We start from the raw sequence: 15481 nt of genomic DNA, 5'->3' as shown, positions 1-15481 counted from the left end.
CACCACTCTTCCCCCATTTGAGTATCACTCATCTGTATGTATTTTTTGCAGCCTGATCAAGAATGTGACAGACAGAAGGCACTTTGTTTGCTAGCCTGTCCCATGTCCAGTGTAAATATCCCAATTAGGGTTTCAGGATTAACCATCACCTCCCAAAATCTGAAGAATGTGCATAGCTACACCTAGCTAGATTGCAAACTCAGTGTAAACATCCATGTTAAATGCCTGCATCACTAATGACTCTGTTCTCCTGGACGTTCAGTGCCAGAAAGCCTAGAAGAGTGGTGTCCCAAGTGAGCCAGTAAACCACCAACATTTTCTGCTTGCTAACATGGCCTCATCCCTCTTAGTCACCAGTACATCCCATGTTACTCCTCACTTTAACCTCACCCCTCTCTGGCATCTTCATCATCAACAGCTCAGATTTTCTTCACATTCCACACAATCTTCACCTTACATATTCTATTACGCCTTCAAGAGTACCTGAAATATTCATTGCCAAATCTCCACCACGTCCTTACAGTCACCCTGCCTACATTTCCCACTGGGTAGCAGACACATTATGGCTTCCCTGCTGACTACTCAGCCAGGGTGGTTGGAATGCTGGGCAGCTGATCTGAGTGATCAGTCTGACTGCTCTTTAGCCGTCCAGAAAGGAATGCAGTGCCCAGACTGCACACACTGCTCAGATGCAGCACATTGCACGGACCCATCCTAGATCTGTGGCAAAAATTCTCCCACTCTGTCCAAGGTTCACTCACAAGTTCTCTCTCAGGAAATCAGCCAATGAGAAGCGGTGGGGTAAAAATGGCAATAAAAGATAATCTTATCATAATTAGCTGGAAATGAACTACCCATGCACAGAGGTCTCTCCATCACCCCAAGCTAAAGAACCCATATGAACAACAAAGGGTGCAGGGCTAGTTACTCACTTCACAAATTGTTTAGTTTCAGTAAAAAAGTGTTGCTGTAGAGATTTCTCAAGTCCAAATGTTCCTGGAGAAGGTAGTTCCAGTCATTCTGGGAAGGAAGCCAATCCCTTGGCTTTATATGTAAATATTTAAACAACATTATTTTTATATAGATATCTTTTATACACATATACATATATGTCTTTAGACTTCCAGACTTGCAAAACAGCAATAGAAAAAAAAGCCAAGTTGACATACAGCTGTTATCTCTGCCTGAAACCATAACTGACCATTAGAAACAAAATACAACAAAGACTTCAAGATAATTGAGCCATGTCACCTTCATATACTAGTCTACCCAAACAGAAATGCTGAAAGAGCTGGAGTAGAAATTCAAAGGTAGAGAGAGAAAAGTCTCAAATTTCATCTCCTTAGAGGTGGCAAGAAAATAAGGTTCATCTATTTTAAATCTTTCAGAGCCTAGATGGATACAAGTGCTCCATCCACAGGTGTGGAATCTCCAGCTCTGGATGACACAAAGCTTCACATTCTGAGCATTTTAGTGTTATGACACCTGACAGTAAAGCTGCAACTTCACGTTTAGAAAGGTCACTGCTGCTTCAGACTTAAATCAGGTCCATACCTCAAAAGGGATAAATTGGCAGAAAATGCAAGTGAAAGAATGGAAATGCATCTGGCACTAAGATTTGGTGAATAAATAAGATGGGAAAAAAAATAAAGCTTTGAAATTGTTGAGGAGGGGGTTGATAAAATGGAGGAAGATGAGGTAGTGAGAAAAGGTATCCAGACAGAGCATATGATGAATAAATCAATCTATGAAAATAAAATTTACCACGTGAATTTCACCTCTATCTACTCAGAAAGCAGAAAACACACCCGAGTACAAGATACATGTGTGTAAATTCATAGCTACATGATCTAAAGAAATAAAATACCTATGAATACAATAATTACATGTCTGTATGTATAGCAAAGCCAGTGAGTTTTAAGAACACAGAAGTGCACATACATAAAAAAACCACACAGAAAATGGGACCAAGAGTAGGGCAAGCCTTTTAGAAAATATTTTAATGGCTTTATAAAAAGCCTTCACCCAAAGTTTGAGGGGCTTTTGCAATCTTACATTTTTCTATTGCAAAATACACCTGCTTTCTTCTCTTTTTTCCCCCTAAACTAAATATTTCTTCCATCTAATGACTCTCTTTATTAGACAGCATCTAATTTGCATACATTTACATACAATTTAACTGCTAGCTTGTGAGAACAAAGAAATGGCTCTGTATTGCACTGAAGGACAATACTCAGAAAGGAAGGTATAAAAACCAGCCAGCTTGGTGGCTGTATATTCTCTTTGTTTCAGAAATACTAGGAGTTTTAAACACACTACTTAAAGGGTGAAAAAGATTATTTCATCAAACAATGAAAAAAGATACAGTGCAGCTTCCTTTTAACGCATTCTCTCTCTGGCCTGGTTAATGGGATTTAAGGGTCCAATATTTCTTTGCTTTCTTCTGTTTCTTTTATTAGAACTGATGGATTTAATTCTGTCACATATTTTACTTCATATTTTATTCCTATAACAATCTATGCTGAAGTTCAGCTCCAATGCTAATTCAATACTATCTTCCTTTCCTCGCAGTCAGCCTGGAATACAACTGAGTGATCTCTGATGGGCATGAAGTGCTCTGCCCTCAATGCCCAGTGCTAATGGATTTTAGAGAGTCTGCCAGAGTTTTGCCTCATGGCAACAAGTCTAGAGATAATGAAAACTTACCATGTAGCTGACTGGGAATCAACAGGAAGGGAAGCAGGGCTGAGCTCTGCTTGTGAGAACAGGGAGGGACTGTGGTCAGAGTAAATGCAGGATGTAAACGATGCGTCAAGCCCTCTAGTTCCCTGAGGAGAGAGGAAAAAAAAAAAAGAGGAGAAAATCATCTTTTAAGACCTTGCATAAAGGTAAACCCTTTAGAACAGTTGCCAGGAACTCCAACACATGCCCTATCAAAAGCATGATACAATCAGCAAAGTGTTTTTCTCCAAAAGCTTTGCAGTTGGGATACCAATTGCTCAGGACAGCTACAAATCTAATCCATGTTGATTTGACATAAAAACCTTGCAGGAAAAAAACCATTTCAGGCTGCATGCTGCAGATGCCTACATCCTCTCATATGTGCAAAACCTAGGGATACAGAACAGTCTTCCCATTTCTCCTGCCTGCACAGCAGAGCTGCTAGCTTCACTTCTGAAATCTCTTCTTCCCAACATCAAACTCAAGGACTTGTGCTCAGTGGGGCAGAAAAATTAAAGTAACACCATTCAGTGGCATAAGGATGGGTGAAAGATGACCCAATCACTCTGGTGGCATGTTCTAAGGGCCTGTCCTACAGAAATGTTACAAGAGAAACTTCTGGTGTAAACAGACCTATTGCAATGGAATGGAATAAGACTATTCTTGGTAAAAGAGGACTAGGCCAAGTTACCCTGCACACAAAGCAGGTGTAGAATTCAGGACCCAGCAGTCATCTGCTCTGCTCAGTTTGCCCCAGCCAGCCACGTGGCCCGGGGCACACTGGCTTTGTATGATCAGCACAAGGCCAAGTGTTAATTCCATGGGTATTCTCACACCAGCATGAGTGGCACGGTGACACTGTGACTGACGGTACCAGAGCCACATCACAAGCTGTACACACAAGAAACTTCTGCTGATACTGCCCTGGTGTGACCCGCTGGCACTCAAAACACATGATAGATTATTTTCAGATGCAAATTTTAATTTAAAGCTGGTTGAAATGTTAATGAAGTTTTAGCTCTTTTTCAAAGGGGAAAATTCCCTACTGCTTACAAAAATGTTTTCTTTTTTCCTGCCCTCTGCCTGATCTACTTCTAGTGACATAGAGCAACCAAACCTCATAAAAGAAATTAATCAAGCCTTCGTATCATTTTCCCTTTTCAAGGGTGGAAAGGTTGAGGTGTGTGATCTTCAGTGTTTCTGATGTGCACCAAAATGCTGTCTTAGAAAACAGCAGAGGAAGGAAATTCCAAAGCCACAGTTCCTGTGATTAACATATCCTATGCTCACAGCTGCATCTTGCTGAAACCACTGGGTTTTCATCTCCAAAACCTTACAAGCATGGCTGTGTTATGATGTAAGCTGATTTTAATTGGAGCTGTCACAGTCCCACCCTTCCCTCACCTCCTTCCTCTCCTTGCCACACATCCCCAAGTCCATCCTTGAGCCAGGACTGCGTAAGTGCCTGGTTCAGGGAGCTTTCAGCTGAATGAAGGCTTCTTTTCCACATGTTTTCAGCCACATCAAACCCTTGTTGCACCTCAAGATCCAGGCAGAAAACTTGGGGGTTAGAGCCAGGGAGACAGCAGAACTGTTCAAGTGGATGAACAGCAACAGAGCAGCGTCAACACTGATTAGTTTAAGCTGCTGTGGACCTGCATTTTGTGATGTCTAGGGCTGCTTTGGTATGCCATGGGAGAAAGGTTCTTATCACACAGCTGGAAGCCAAACCAATCACAGCTTTATAGGTAAAAAAGACCCCACCTCACATGCTAACTTAAAATAAACTGTCGAGCTACTCAGATCATACAGAACAGACGCAGTCTGCTTCTGACAAAAAATAGCTTGAGATAATGGTGCACAGCTACAATCTGCACCAGGGGCATTTTCCAAGTGGCAGGTTGAATTAGCCTCAAGTGACATGCATTACAGTAACACTTCCCTGAGGCAATAAGGCAAGGTCCCACATTCAAATGGAAAGAATTGAGCATTCTTGCCAAAGGCAAATGAAAAAGCGTGTGATTAAGAGCCACTGCTACCAGAACATGGTGAAACTCCTGAAAAATCTTTCAAGGACTTCAGAAAATACACCTGGAAATACAGAGCAGGAATTTTCCTTTACATGTATACAGTTACCATACTACACAGCTCTTTTGCTACTTTCCAGAGCAGAAGTATCAATTCTGTCCTGACTAAAAACTAACTTTGTAACCCTCAGTAGTTCTAAAGCCACTCTGTCCAAGCAGTTGCGCAGGATAGGCATCTGGATTTCAGCTGAACACAGGAGACACCGAAGTTCCCTTCTTTTGCTTCCCTGCTCTAGGGAATTGGAACATTTTACATCCTACAAGAGAGATCCTTTCGTGGTAAGGAATCACCTGGCACCACCACCTACAGTATCTTCAGGAGAAGGAGTCAGTAAGGAAGAGCTTCACTAACCAGTTAGCATCCACAGGTGATTCATCATCTTTGGAAATTACAGTAACTGAGAAGAGGAATCAGTGCCAACACCTGACCTTCCTCTGTTTTCATCGGCTGAACAACTAATACCCACCTTTTCAGTACTGCAGCTAGAATTTGTATTGCCAAGTTACAACCAGGCCTCAAGGGCAGGACACCAGACCAGGCATAAGAACTGGTGACTGGTTTTGTCCAACAATAACAAAACAATGCTTTCCAGCATAAGTGAGTCTGAAGCAACAGCATCCACACAACTATTATTTTTCATTCCAGTCTTCTACACATCCTCAAGATGGCTACAGTTATCCTGTCAACCACAGGCACCTGAACAGCTTGTTACACAAACCTATACGTGTTCAAGTTATGCAACCCCCAGACAAGAGGCTTGGCTGGTTTCCCCAACAGGAGATTCCCATATTCCTTCAACTGCCTTTTAAGATACAGGTACCAGTACAACCCATTTGTGCATATATCCTTCCTGTGCTGTCACTGAACATCTTTCTCTGTAAAATAACTGTCAATTGGAAAGCATGCATACTTAAATATCCACACAATAACATATACACACACACCAAATACCTTGGCCAATACCTGTTTGATTGAATTGATTTCACTCTTTCCACATTACAACAGGTGCCCACAAAGACACGACTATCTTTAAACCAATGACAGGAATCTAAAATTTTTAATTATGCCAACCTTTGAATGCTTTCTATTCAAGTGTTCTTGATCAGTTTAAAAGTGTATTACAACAACAGCACCCTAAAATTTTATCTTCTTTTCAACAATTCTTCTTGGAGCTTAAGGTAGATTAAGCAAATTCTTCACCAGATTTTTCCCTTTCCTTTCTTTTGTTGTTATATACTCTACTGAAGCTGATAGATGAAAATGTAAAAGCTGGTTTGAGCAGAAGAATAATTCAGTGAAAGGAAACTCCTATTGCACCTCAGTTTTGGCATTTATCAAGTTCCCCTTTTTGTACATATGGGTGGGATTAGCCAAAGGAACAAAGGTGTGATTCTCTTTCCACTCAAATCATGGAGAAGAAGTCCGAGTTGAATTCATCAGCAGCATATTCAGATGAGTTTCAAGCATTTTTGAAAATCCTCCCCCTTCCCAACCTGCCCAGAAAGTGGGCATAAATAAATAAACTTCCACCCCCTTGTGTCCTGGAAGCAACATCCACAAGCTGCAGTTTGTGCAGCTCTGTCAAGTAAAAGATGGTGCAAATTTCTTTTTAAATACAAACAGTATTTCTGAAGTTAGTTCTTTCAAACATTCACTTTGATTTGATAAATTATATTAAATACAATTTGCCTCAGCAGCATTTTAAAGCATGACAGCTAGAGCAGGAGTAGGTCATTTTAACACGGAGAGTATGGTCTCCTCAGTTGTGTAGACAGCCTAGATTATGTATGCAGGCCCACACTCCCCGAGATAACAAAATTACCCGGCTTGCACTCCAAGCCAGTCAGAAACTGTGGAGTTGCAGATAGCGAAGTCAAGCCAATCAGTCCTGCTAAACAGCTGCTCTCTCAGCTGCTTATTAGTTCACCAGCACACTGGCCACAACCAAAGGCTTCAGATGGGCTTACAGCATGCACAGAACAAAATTCTCTGCATTCAAATACCACAGAAACGCAACCATGGATGAATACTATCAAAGGGTGGAGGTAGGAGAGAAATATCTTTTAAATTTACTGAAAACATTATTTTTTGAACACTGAAGAGAAAATCCTTACTCCTGAATACTGTATAATAACAGAACCATGCTGTTTGCTGGCAGAATGCTAAGTTTCATTTTCAGAAGAAAAAAAAAATGGTATAATAATTTTTCCTGATTTAGATGGGGTTTAGGTCAACCTTAGCTACATACAAATGAATGCTTTGTTCAAATTACAGGGTAATTTTAATTAGGACACCCTGCTAGACATCCCGTTGTTCTATTTAATGGACTTTCTCAATTATGAGAAGAAACACCTCCCCACCCGCCTGCGACTTCAAGTAAAAATTATGCTGAATAAATATACAAAGACAAAAATTATTATTCTGTATTAGATCTTTTCATTTCTGTTAATCTTTATTTGGCAACTGCTGTATCAAAAGGGCAGAGTTCAGAATCCCACACCCATTAAACACCTGTTTAAAAACCACTTGAAGCACCAGAACCAGCCAAATATGTCCCAATTAAGCAGAAACATTGGCACTGCTGTCTCGGGTAAGGAACACCCATTGCCATTTGCTCTCATTAGGTTAAACGAGTTTCTTGGGACATAGCTGAATTCCTGATTATGTGCATTGCAAATGGATGGAGAACACCAGAACAATAAAATTTAATTCAGCGTAGCCTTCTGTCCAGTTGTCAAGCACGGAATTTTGGGAAAAGCAAAAACTGAAGCTTTGGGAAGTAGACAAGAGTTATGTGTTGTAAGTATGTATGAGATAGCTCCTGCTTCTTTCAAGAAACTGCCTGGTCAACGTAATAGAAAGAATTGGGTTCGGATTTCTTCTTGAAAATGTTTTGAGATTTAGAGTCCATTTCATTTTTGTCAGCATCTCCTCCTCTGTGCTTTGCATTAGTTTGATTCGCTTACACAGTTTTATCTGTTAGTTAGAAGTACAATATGGTATCTTTTCATATTCACTTTAGTGTTAAATTGGTCACCAATTTCTTGATTTTGTATGTTTATGATGCAGTGATGGAACACAAAGCCCAGGCAATAAAAACTTTGTAGATCAGACACCATACTGCAAGTCTTCCAAATATTTTTGTCAACTTAATTAAGTAAAGGCTCTTCTAGAGAGGCCAACTGCATGGCAAACAGAAGAATCTTACTGTCACTCACTTAACCTCTTGACCCCTGTCAAGGATGTGGGCATGTTTGCCAATAAGCGACAAGTCAAGTGGTCTTTTACCAAATACCCAACAGTACATTTCAGGGTGGTGCCACTAGACAGAATCAGAGCAGAGTGGTAGTGATTAGAAAGTGTGTTTGAAATGGTTCTAATATCCATCCTCAATCCTCTATAATCCCACTTCATTATCAATTTATTAACTTCCTTTGCTGTCCTTTCTGTCACCCTCCTGGGCTAGTTACTAATATATCTTAGTCTGAAAAGCTCTGTACTCCATGGGCATAAAAATATAGCATGCTTCACATAAAATCGATCAGTTATCTGTATCCAAGTAAGACATGTACAGTCTCTGAATGGATCCCTTCAAATTAAATGTATAAAAAGCATGGTTCAGCACAATAAACACCACTTAATTCACAACTCATAGTCAGGATGTTAGCAGACTGAAAAGAACATCTATATATTTTTCTCTTCGCTTATGCCAGATAGACTTCTTGAGAACATAAATCCCGCTGGTTTTCTACTACCTCTTGTACTTAGTGTAGAATTCACAATTATTTAGTGCCTGCATTTCTAAAGTAAACTTTAGTACATGAAAAAAAAGCATTCTAGGAATAAAATATATCAGCCAGCACTTGCTGCTGACCTAAAACTATATTTATCTTCAAGACAACCATAAGAGTGGCAGATGCTTTCTTGTTCTAGCTGGCTACAAATGGCACTAAGAAATCCTAAGATAGACACCTGCGTACTTACTCTTTGCTTGTTCCCCCCCCCACACCCCCAAGTATTTTTGCATACAAACAACATTTTCTAATTTGCTATTGCTATTTATTTAGATATCCATGGATGCTGTATTCCTTGTGGCCTCAAGAACAGTTTCTCTTCCATAATCCTACCGATCTCATCAAAGGATGCTGGATACTCAAAACATCTGAAAAAGATAAAATATTCCATATTTGCTCTCCATTATTTAACTCACAAAAAGTGTCGCTTATAGCGAAAATGTTTTAAAATAGTACCTCTAAAAATTGAGAGCCACAGTCCTTGGCCATTTCTTCATTTAAGCCTTAGTAGCTTCCCCTCTTAGAAATGGTGGCTGACATTTTATTCAGTAGATATCTGTAGCTGAAACACTTGCAGACTACAAAGAGTAGCAAAAGCTACCATTACAAATGGATGTTTTTATTGGTAGACATTTTGAGACTAGGCAAAAGGGAGTTAGGAAAGCAGGAGTGTGGGTGGAAAGAAAACAAAGTAAGTCCACAAACAAACAAAACACTACAAATCACAACAGGACAAGAGAAGAATCAAGCAGTGATACAACCCTACCAGATTAGTAAAAACAATTCTCCCTTGATTGGAATTCCATTTTTCTTTTTTCCTTTGTAGTTCCATCAGACAACCATTAAAATGTTTAGCTGCATCACTTCCACAGGTACAAGTTATACAAGGAAGTTTATCAGGGTATCGAAGCACACAGTGCAAATTAAAAGGTAAAACCAGGAGTATTTTGTACTGTAAAAACAAATAAATAAAGGGAAACATCTTCTGTATACTGCAAAATAACCCCAAAACAAATTAATTCTATATGTTTAAACTGGCATTTAGCTTCCGCTGAATTGAAATTGTATTTTGAACCCCAGAGAACTGTGCATTAGTACATGTGCTGGAGAAGAGATGGAATATTCCATTTGAGGAGACACTTTGCCTAAATCCCAAATAGCTACAGACAAATCAAAACCTTTCACAATGTGATATAAATGCAAGATATAGATTAAAAGGAGAGAAAGAAAGAAACAGCTTCAGAACTTGGAACACTTCGTGGAACTGACTTTTAATTGCCCAAAACAGCAATTTTTAAAGCTATTGCAGGAAACAATCAAGTCCCATACATCAGCTGAGGACAAGACCCTCTCAACTCTAGAAATATGTGGTAGTACCCAAAAAATGGGGGGGGGGGGGGGGGGCAGAGGGAGAGAGAGAGAGAGAGAGAGACAAAGAAAAAGAGAGAGAAAGAGAGAGTGTGAGAGACAAAGAGAAAGAGAGAAAAAGAGCAAGAAGTGAGGTGTGGGGCTAACACCAAAGATGAAAACGGCTGGAATTAGAAGTCCAGATACATCCTTTATCTCTGAGGCATGAAGGGACAAAATAAAAGGGAGGCACATAAACTTTATGCACAAACTAAGGGGGAGTCAGTGGAGGGATATATTAAAAAAATTAATGTTGCAATATGCCATCTTATAATATTACATTGAAAACCACACCACTGTGTGTTGTTACTGTATTTGGCCAAGTGCACTACTGTGTTTAATTTGAACTTTTGATTACAATAAATCACTTGATACAGAGAGGCAACCAAGTGACTCACAGTCCCCTCTGAAATCTTACCATATTAAAATTTTGACTGTAGAAGGAGCACAGTAACCAAAATCTATGTACACTACACCAGAGGAAGGGAGCAGAAGTATTGAACAGAACCTCCCAGGACTCCTTGGCCATTTGTTACACACGAACAGCAACTTTGCTGTGCCAGCAGTTATGACTGTTAGAGCAGCAGATAAATTTGGGGCAGCCTGCACCAGACACAGCAAACCATGGGCTGCCCAATTTTCTAAGGAAGGCACAGACGGTCTGCACACCTGAGCACGATTAAGTCTCACTGCTTATGAAGAAGAGAGTCAGTGTTGGCAGCGCAGTGGCTTGAAGGGGAGGGAGGCAGTTGGAGGGGAAGCATAAACCTATTCCTGCTCACTACCAACAACATTATTGCAGGCACCAGTAATGAGGTGGCTGGGCTAGAAGGGGAAAGGGATACAGGAACTGGAGCGCTTTATCAGCTCCAAGACCAATGCTGGTTTTGGCACTATTTTCACTCTAGTGAGTTACAAACAACAAAAAAACCCAACCAAGCAGGTGCTAGCAATCTGAGAGACCACATGCCAGCTACAGCTGCTTCAAACTGATTCAATTACATCTGCCTGAATAGTCCCAGGACACTGAATCCACTGAAGGGAACCACAGGTCAAAGGGAGATCCAGTGCTTGTGGGCTCTTAACACTCCATTAACTTAAAGTCGAAGCCCTCCCAAGTGAAATTGGAGGAGGGCATTCAGACAGGATCTGAACTGTATGATCACACTCTGACTAGAACAAGATGGAAGACAGCATATGCATGACACTGGGATACACAGTAAAAGCCCATTGGAAATAATGCCTCAAAATTTTCCTGAAGCAGTCCGACAGCACTGCCTTGTTTCCCAAAACACTGGGTGCAGTACATTTGCTTGAACATGCTCTTGGGATTGGGACTTCACTCCAAACCTTGTTTGTACAAAAAAGGGCCAAGCAGCTGGGAAATTCTGGAGTGTAGTGTGTCCTCATTAGCTTCCATCTGCCATCAGAACTCAGCTCATGGCAAGTTTGGCTAAGTCCTGGTGTTCTCAGGTCCAAATCTGGGTCAGTTTTAATTACACTATACAGAATTCAGTGTGCAGTTTTTAAATCCTTATTATACAGCGCAGAAGAACGGGCAGCTCTCCAACTAATCAATTTTTTAAAAGTACATATATAAAAATTTTAAACCAGGCTAGACAGACAGTGGGTGGAAGAGAAAAAAAATGTATAAGCGAGTACAGGGGTTAGTTAAGAGAACTGTTAGCAAAAGTGGGTCACCAGCAAGTTCTGCTTTAAAACTTCAAAGGAAGGGGAAAAAGGAAAAAAACTCTTCATTTTTTAAGACACTGAAACTGATGTGCAAGATGTATACAATTCATACTGCTTTTAGAATCAGCACGGATTACACACAATAATACTGCAGCCAGATTTTTATGATGGGAAAGATGGATTGTCTTGTGGCTACAGGACCATAACAGGCACTGGCTGACCTATTCCCCTACCTTTAACTGTGTTATTTCCAGGGTTGGGAAAGGCCTTTTCCCGAAGGGCAAAGCCTTTAGCCTACAGGTACAGAAAAGGTGTGGTGGTTAGAAGTACAGTTCAATGGCATTCTTGAAGGTGACAGGGAAATGCAGGATGTTAGTCTAAATCCTTACCTAATTAATGTGTTTTGGACTACTTCAATTGCTATTTATTTCCTCTTTTTCTATGCCATCAAATAGCCATCAGCCAGGTCAGGACTTGAAAAGAGTTTTGCTTGCCAGGTTGCTGGCAAACAAAATGACAGAGGCACAGATAGCTGCATGTTTTTCACTGAACAGACACTTGGGATAGGATAGCACGCCAAATCTTATCTATGTAAATTGGGCTAAAATCTACTCTCAAAGTCAACAACCAGAATCTGCCCTGTTTAGAATCTTTGTCAGATGCAAGGGAGCAAGTAGAACTCTTCAGTGACAGCTACCAACATAAAGGTAGCTCAGAAATGGAGAGGGATGATCAATGAGCAGAGTAAATAGCAATGAAATGATGGATACTTGTTAGATGAGCATAATATTCTGCCTTCTCATACACAAAAACTACACCTTCAAAAACTTCCAAGTTTGCTTTAACCATTTCTATGAAAAACTCCTGTTAAAAAAAGACTCCCCTTCATGCACCTTGTTAGCACTGTCATAGTTTTCATCTCAGAACCACAACATAGCAGAAACATGACACAATCCTGCACTCTCCCTTATACTTCTTCACTCGGTGGCTAATCCATACATCTCCAGCTGCTAGATGAACCTAGCACATTCTGACACAGCAGAAAATGCACTACTAACTATTTCAGGATCAACAAAAGCTATGAGGCTGGAGTAATGACTCAATGCTCTTTATTTGAAAGGAAGCTTTGTCTTAAAGGTAACTGCCCTCTCTCAGATATGGCCCCACATATACAAAAATCGATACATTCAACATATTACACAACAATCCACACAGAATAATAAAAAACCAAACCCAAAACAACCAAACAAAAACAAGCCCAAAAGCCCCACAACCTTACCACAGGAGTAGTACAATCTTACATATGCCCAGCTTCTCCATTTCAGTACCTAGTCCACAAATGGAGGAGGCTTTTTTCCCATACCACCTGACTGGTCTCAAGTTCTATCCCCCAACTGGGCCCACTTGGATTAATTAGGACAATTAGCTTCAGTGCCTTCAAATAACTCTCAATTTAGTTGAGCCTACATAAAAAAAAAAGCAAGTTGAAGCCACAAACAGACTGGGCAAGATAATCTTCTGTTAGTGAAGAAGAAAATTACCCCATGCAAATTTGTTTTCTGAGGGCCTGGTTTCTTAATAGAATGTTTTGCTCCAAAGTTTCAATGCAGATCAGTAACAGAACAAAAGGGAGCAGGAGAATGATAACACAGCAAACACTAGTAAATTTAGCCCAGATAGTATCATTGTAACAGAATGATCACACTCTGTAACAGATGTGAAATTTCAGTGCCCACAGGTGGACTATTCTCTCTTTTAAGGCACTGTTGCTGCGGTTGGGTGTGTCTGATGGACTGTTTGAAGACACGATCCACCAGTGACTAGGCAGAATTGCCAAGCTGTGAACTATACACAAAGAGTGGAGTAACAATGCTAACGAGTGCTGCACATCCTCTGAAACACCGACAAGGAAACTCAGTGATGGAACAGGCTGGCTACAAAAATACCACCAATAACAACAACAACAAAACCCAACAAGAGGAGAGAATATAGGGTGAAAGGAGAGGTTCTGCCCGTGCTCTCAACTCTAGAGGCAGACTTTTTTCTTTCCCTTCCTCCCTCTAAAACCGTGTTTGGATGTGACCCAAGTCAAGGTTGCTGTGACTCGTCTGTCTTCATAGTCTCATAATGCAGCCACTTCTGAGCTGTCTGTTGTCACACTGGCTGGCTCAAGGTGTATCTGCCAGTCCCAAGTTCTTATCACGGAGCCTATGGAAGAGGCCATTGACTGGCATTTCCTGAACAATCCACACTGTTCTAGCGTAAAGAGGGTCCCAGTGAAGCACATCATCTTTCTACAGTTCTTTTCACGAGGAAGCAGTGAAAGATGTGTCGTGGCACATGAGCGCAGATATAATCTACAGCAACAAAGCAAGGATGCCATGCTGAGACAGGGGACATTTATTGCAGACTGTTAGCACCTGGGGATGCTAAAAACATAGGAGTATTTTACAGAATGAATTCTAACATGGCAGTCACCAGTTAGAAATTAAAGAGAGAATCTTGTCAGACTATTTCCACTGGAATTTGATGCTACTGTATTCATCTTACTGTACCTACATGCAGCATCTCACAAAATCCTCTTTTTGGGGTCTGCCCTTTCCACTGCATCAGCTGGAACACCTGAGACAATAGTATGATTTATAAACAGAATAAATCTCTCAATTTGGTTATACTTGGCTGCAAGAGCTTTAAGTCATATCCTTAACATCTGAACGCCATTTTTCTATTGCACTTTATTTTTGAGTGGGTGTTTTTGGCGCTATACAGTTTATGTAAAATGAAGCAGTACATAAGAAAATGCAACACCTATTCTCATGTGTTTCATAAACATCCAGCCCCTGACTCGTGTGTGCTGTGCAGCACAGTTGTTGTTGCCAGCTAACAACATGTTCTAAACTGACAGAATAAGTCCTACAGATCTCACTTTTTTTGAATTTTAAAACTAGGGGAGCCATATTAAGAGGAATTTGACAAATTAGCTGCAGAGAAGGAGGAAACCTGCAATTTTCTCACTGCAGTGATGAGATGGTATCAAGAACAGTGCTAAGCAAGGCCAACCAAAGGGACCACATATACTTCCCTAAAGAATAATACTCTTGTATATTGTTCCTGAATAAAAACTGAGAGTCCCCACCAAAGTGATGTCAATTGCAAGCTTTATGGTCCTGCCTGCATGACAGAAGACAGCAAAAACAGCACACAGACCTACACACATATCTCAGTTTATTTCTTTCTAGGATTTGATAGCCAAACTAATGTCAGAAGATGAATTCAGAAGGCCTTTTATGGCAAAACAGATTATAATCCAAGTTTAAAACAGAAAAGGAAATGACAACAGAAAAACACAGGGGTGACCATGGAAAGAAAGTTTACAATGTAACTGCTTTTGTAGAGCAATATGAGATAAACACCAATTATCACAATTTTCTAGATGAGGAAACAAAAAGCTCTGATCACAAAATGAATCAAGCCGCTCATGCTGAATGTACATGATTATGTCATACTCTGGTTTCTATTAATTTTATCACATTTACCCTCAGGACCTGACAAGTAGTGCTTTCTATATTCAGATAAAGAAGACAACAACAATAGATAAGCACTGAAGCATGCATTTGGAGCATGGTTCAAATGAAAACCTACCATGCCCACATCACATCCCTTTGCAGATCAGAGAGACAAGCTCAAGAGCATGTCCCTGACTCTAGCCAGGGCAGTTTCTCACTGTACCTGTGGGCAGGACAAATGAGAAGTCTTGCTGCCTTGCACTAAATCTTTCC

At 40.4% G+C, this 15481-nt stretch overlaps 1 protein-coding gene across 6 annotated transcripts in view; it reads right to left on the bottom strand.

The window, feature by feature from the left end:
* ZBTB20 (zinc finger and BTB domain containing 20) overlaps nt 1-15481 on the bottom strand; it is a 503536-nt gene that overhangs the window by 378595 nt on the left and 109460 nt on the right. For 5 of the 6 annotated variants that reach the window (XM_042031786.1, XM_042031783.1, XM_042031784.1 and 2 more), the window contains one exon: nt 2707-2828. The exons of the other annotated variant lie outside the window; for it this stretch is intronic. The gene's annotated coding sequence lies outside the window, so the exon portion shown is untranslated. The remainder of the gene's footprint in view (nt 1-2706; nt 2829-15481) is intronic. 6 annotated transcript variants of the gene reach the window in all.

The sequence above is a fragment of the Corvus kubaryi genome, unplaced genomic scaffold (genome assembly GCF_017639235.1).
Source record: "Corvus kubaryi isolate FWS band 111438036 unplaced genomic scaffold, C.kubaryi_AGA036_p1.0 37341, whole genome shotgun sequence".
NCBI classification, from domain to species: Eukaryota; Metazoa; Chordata; class Aves; order Passeriformes; family Corvidae; genus Corvus; species Corvus kubaryi.
The sequence above is the reverse complement of the archived record's forward strand: the minus strand, read 5'-3'. Positions and strand labels throughout refer to the sequence as shown.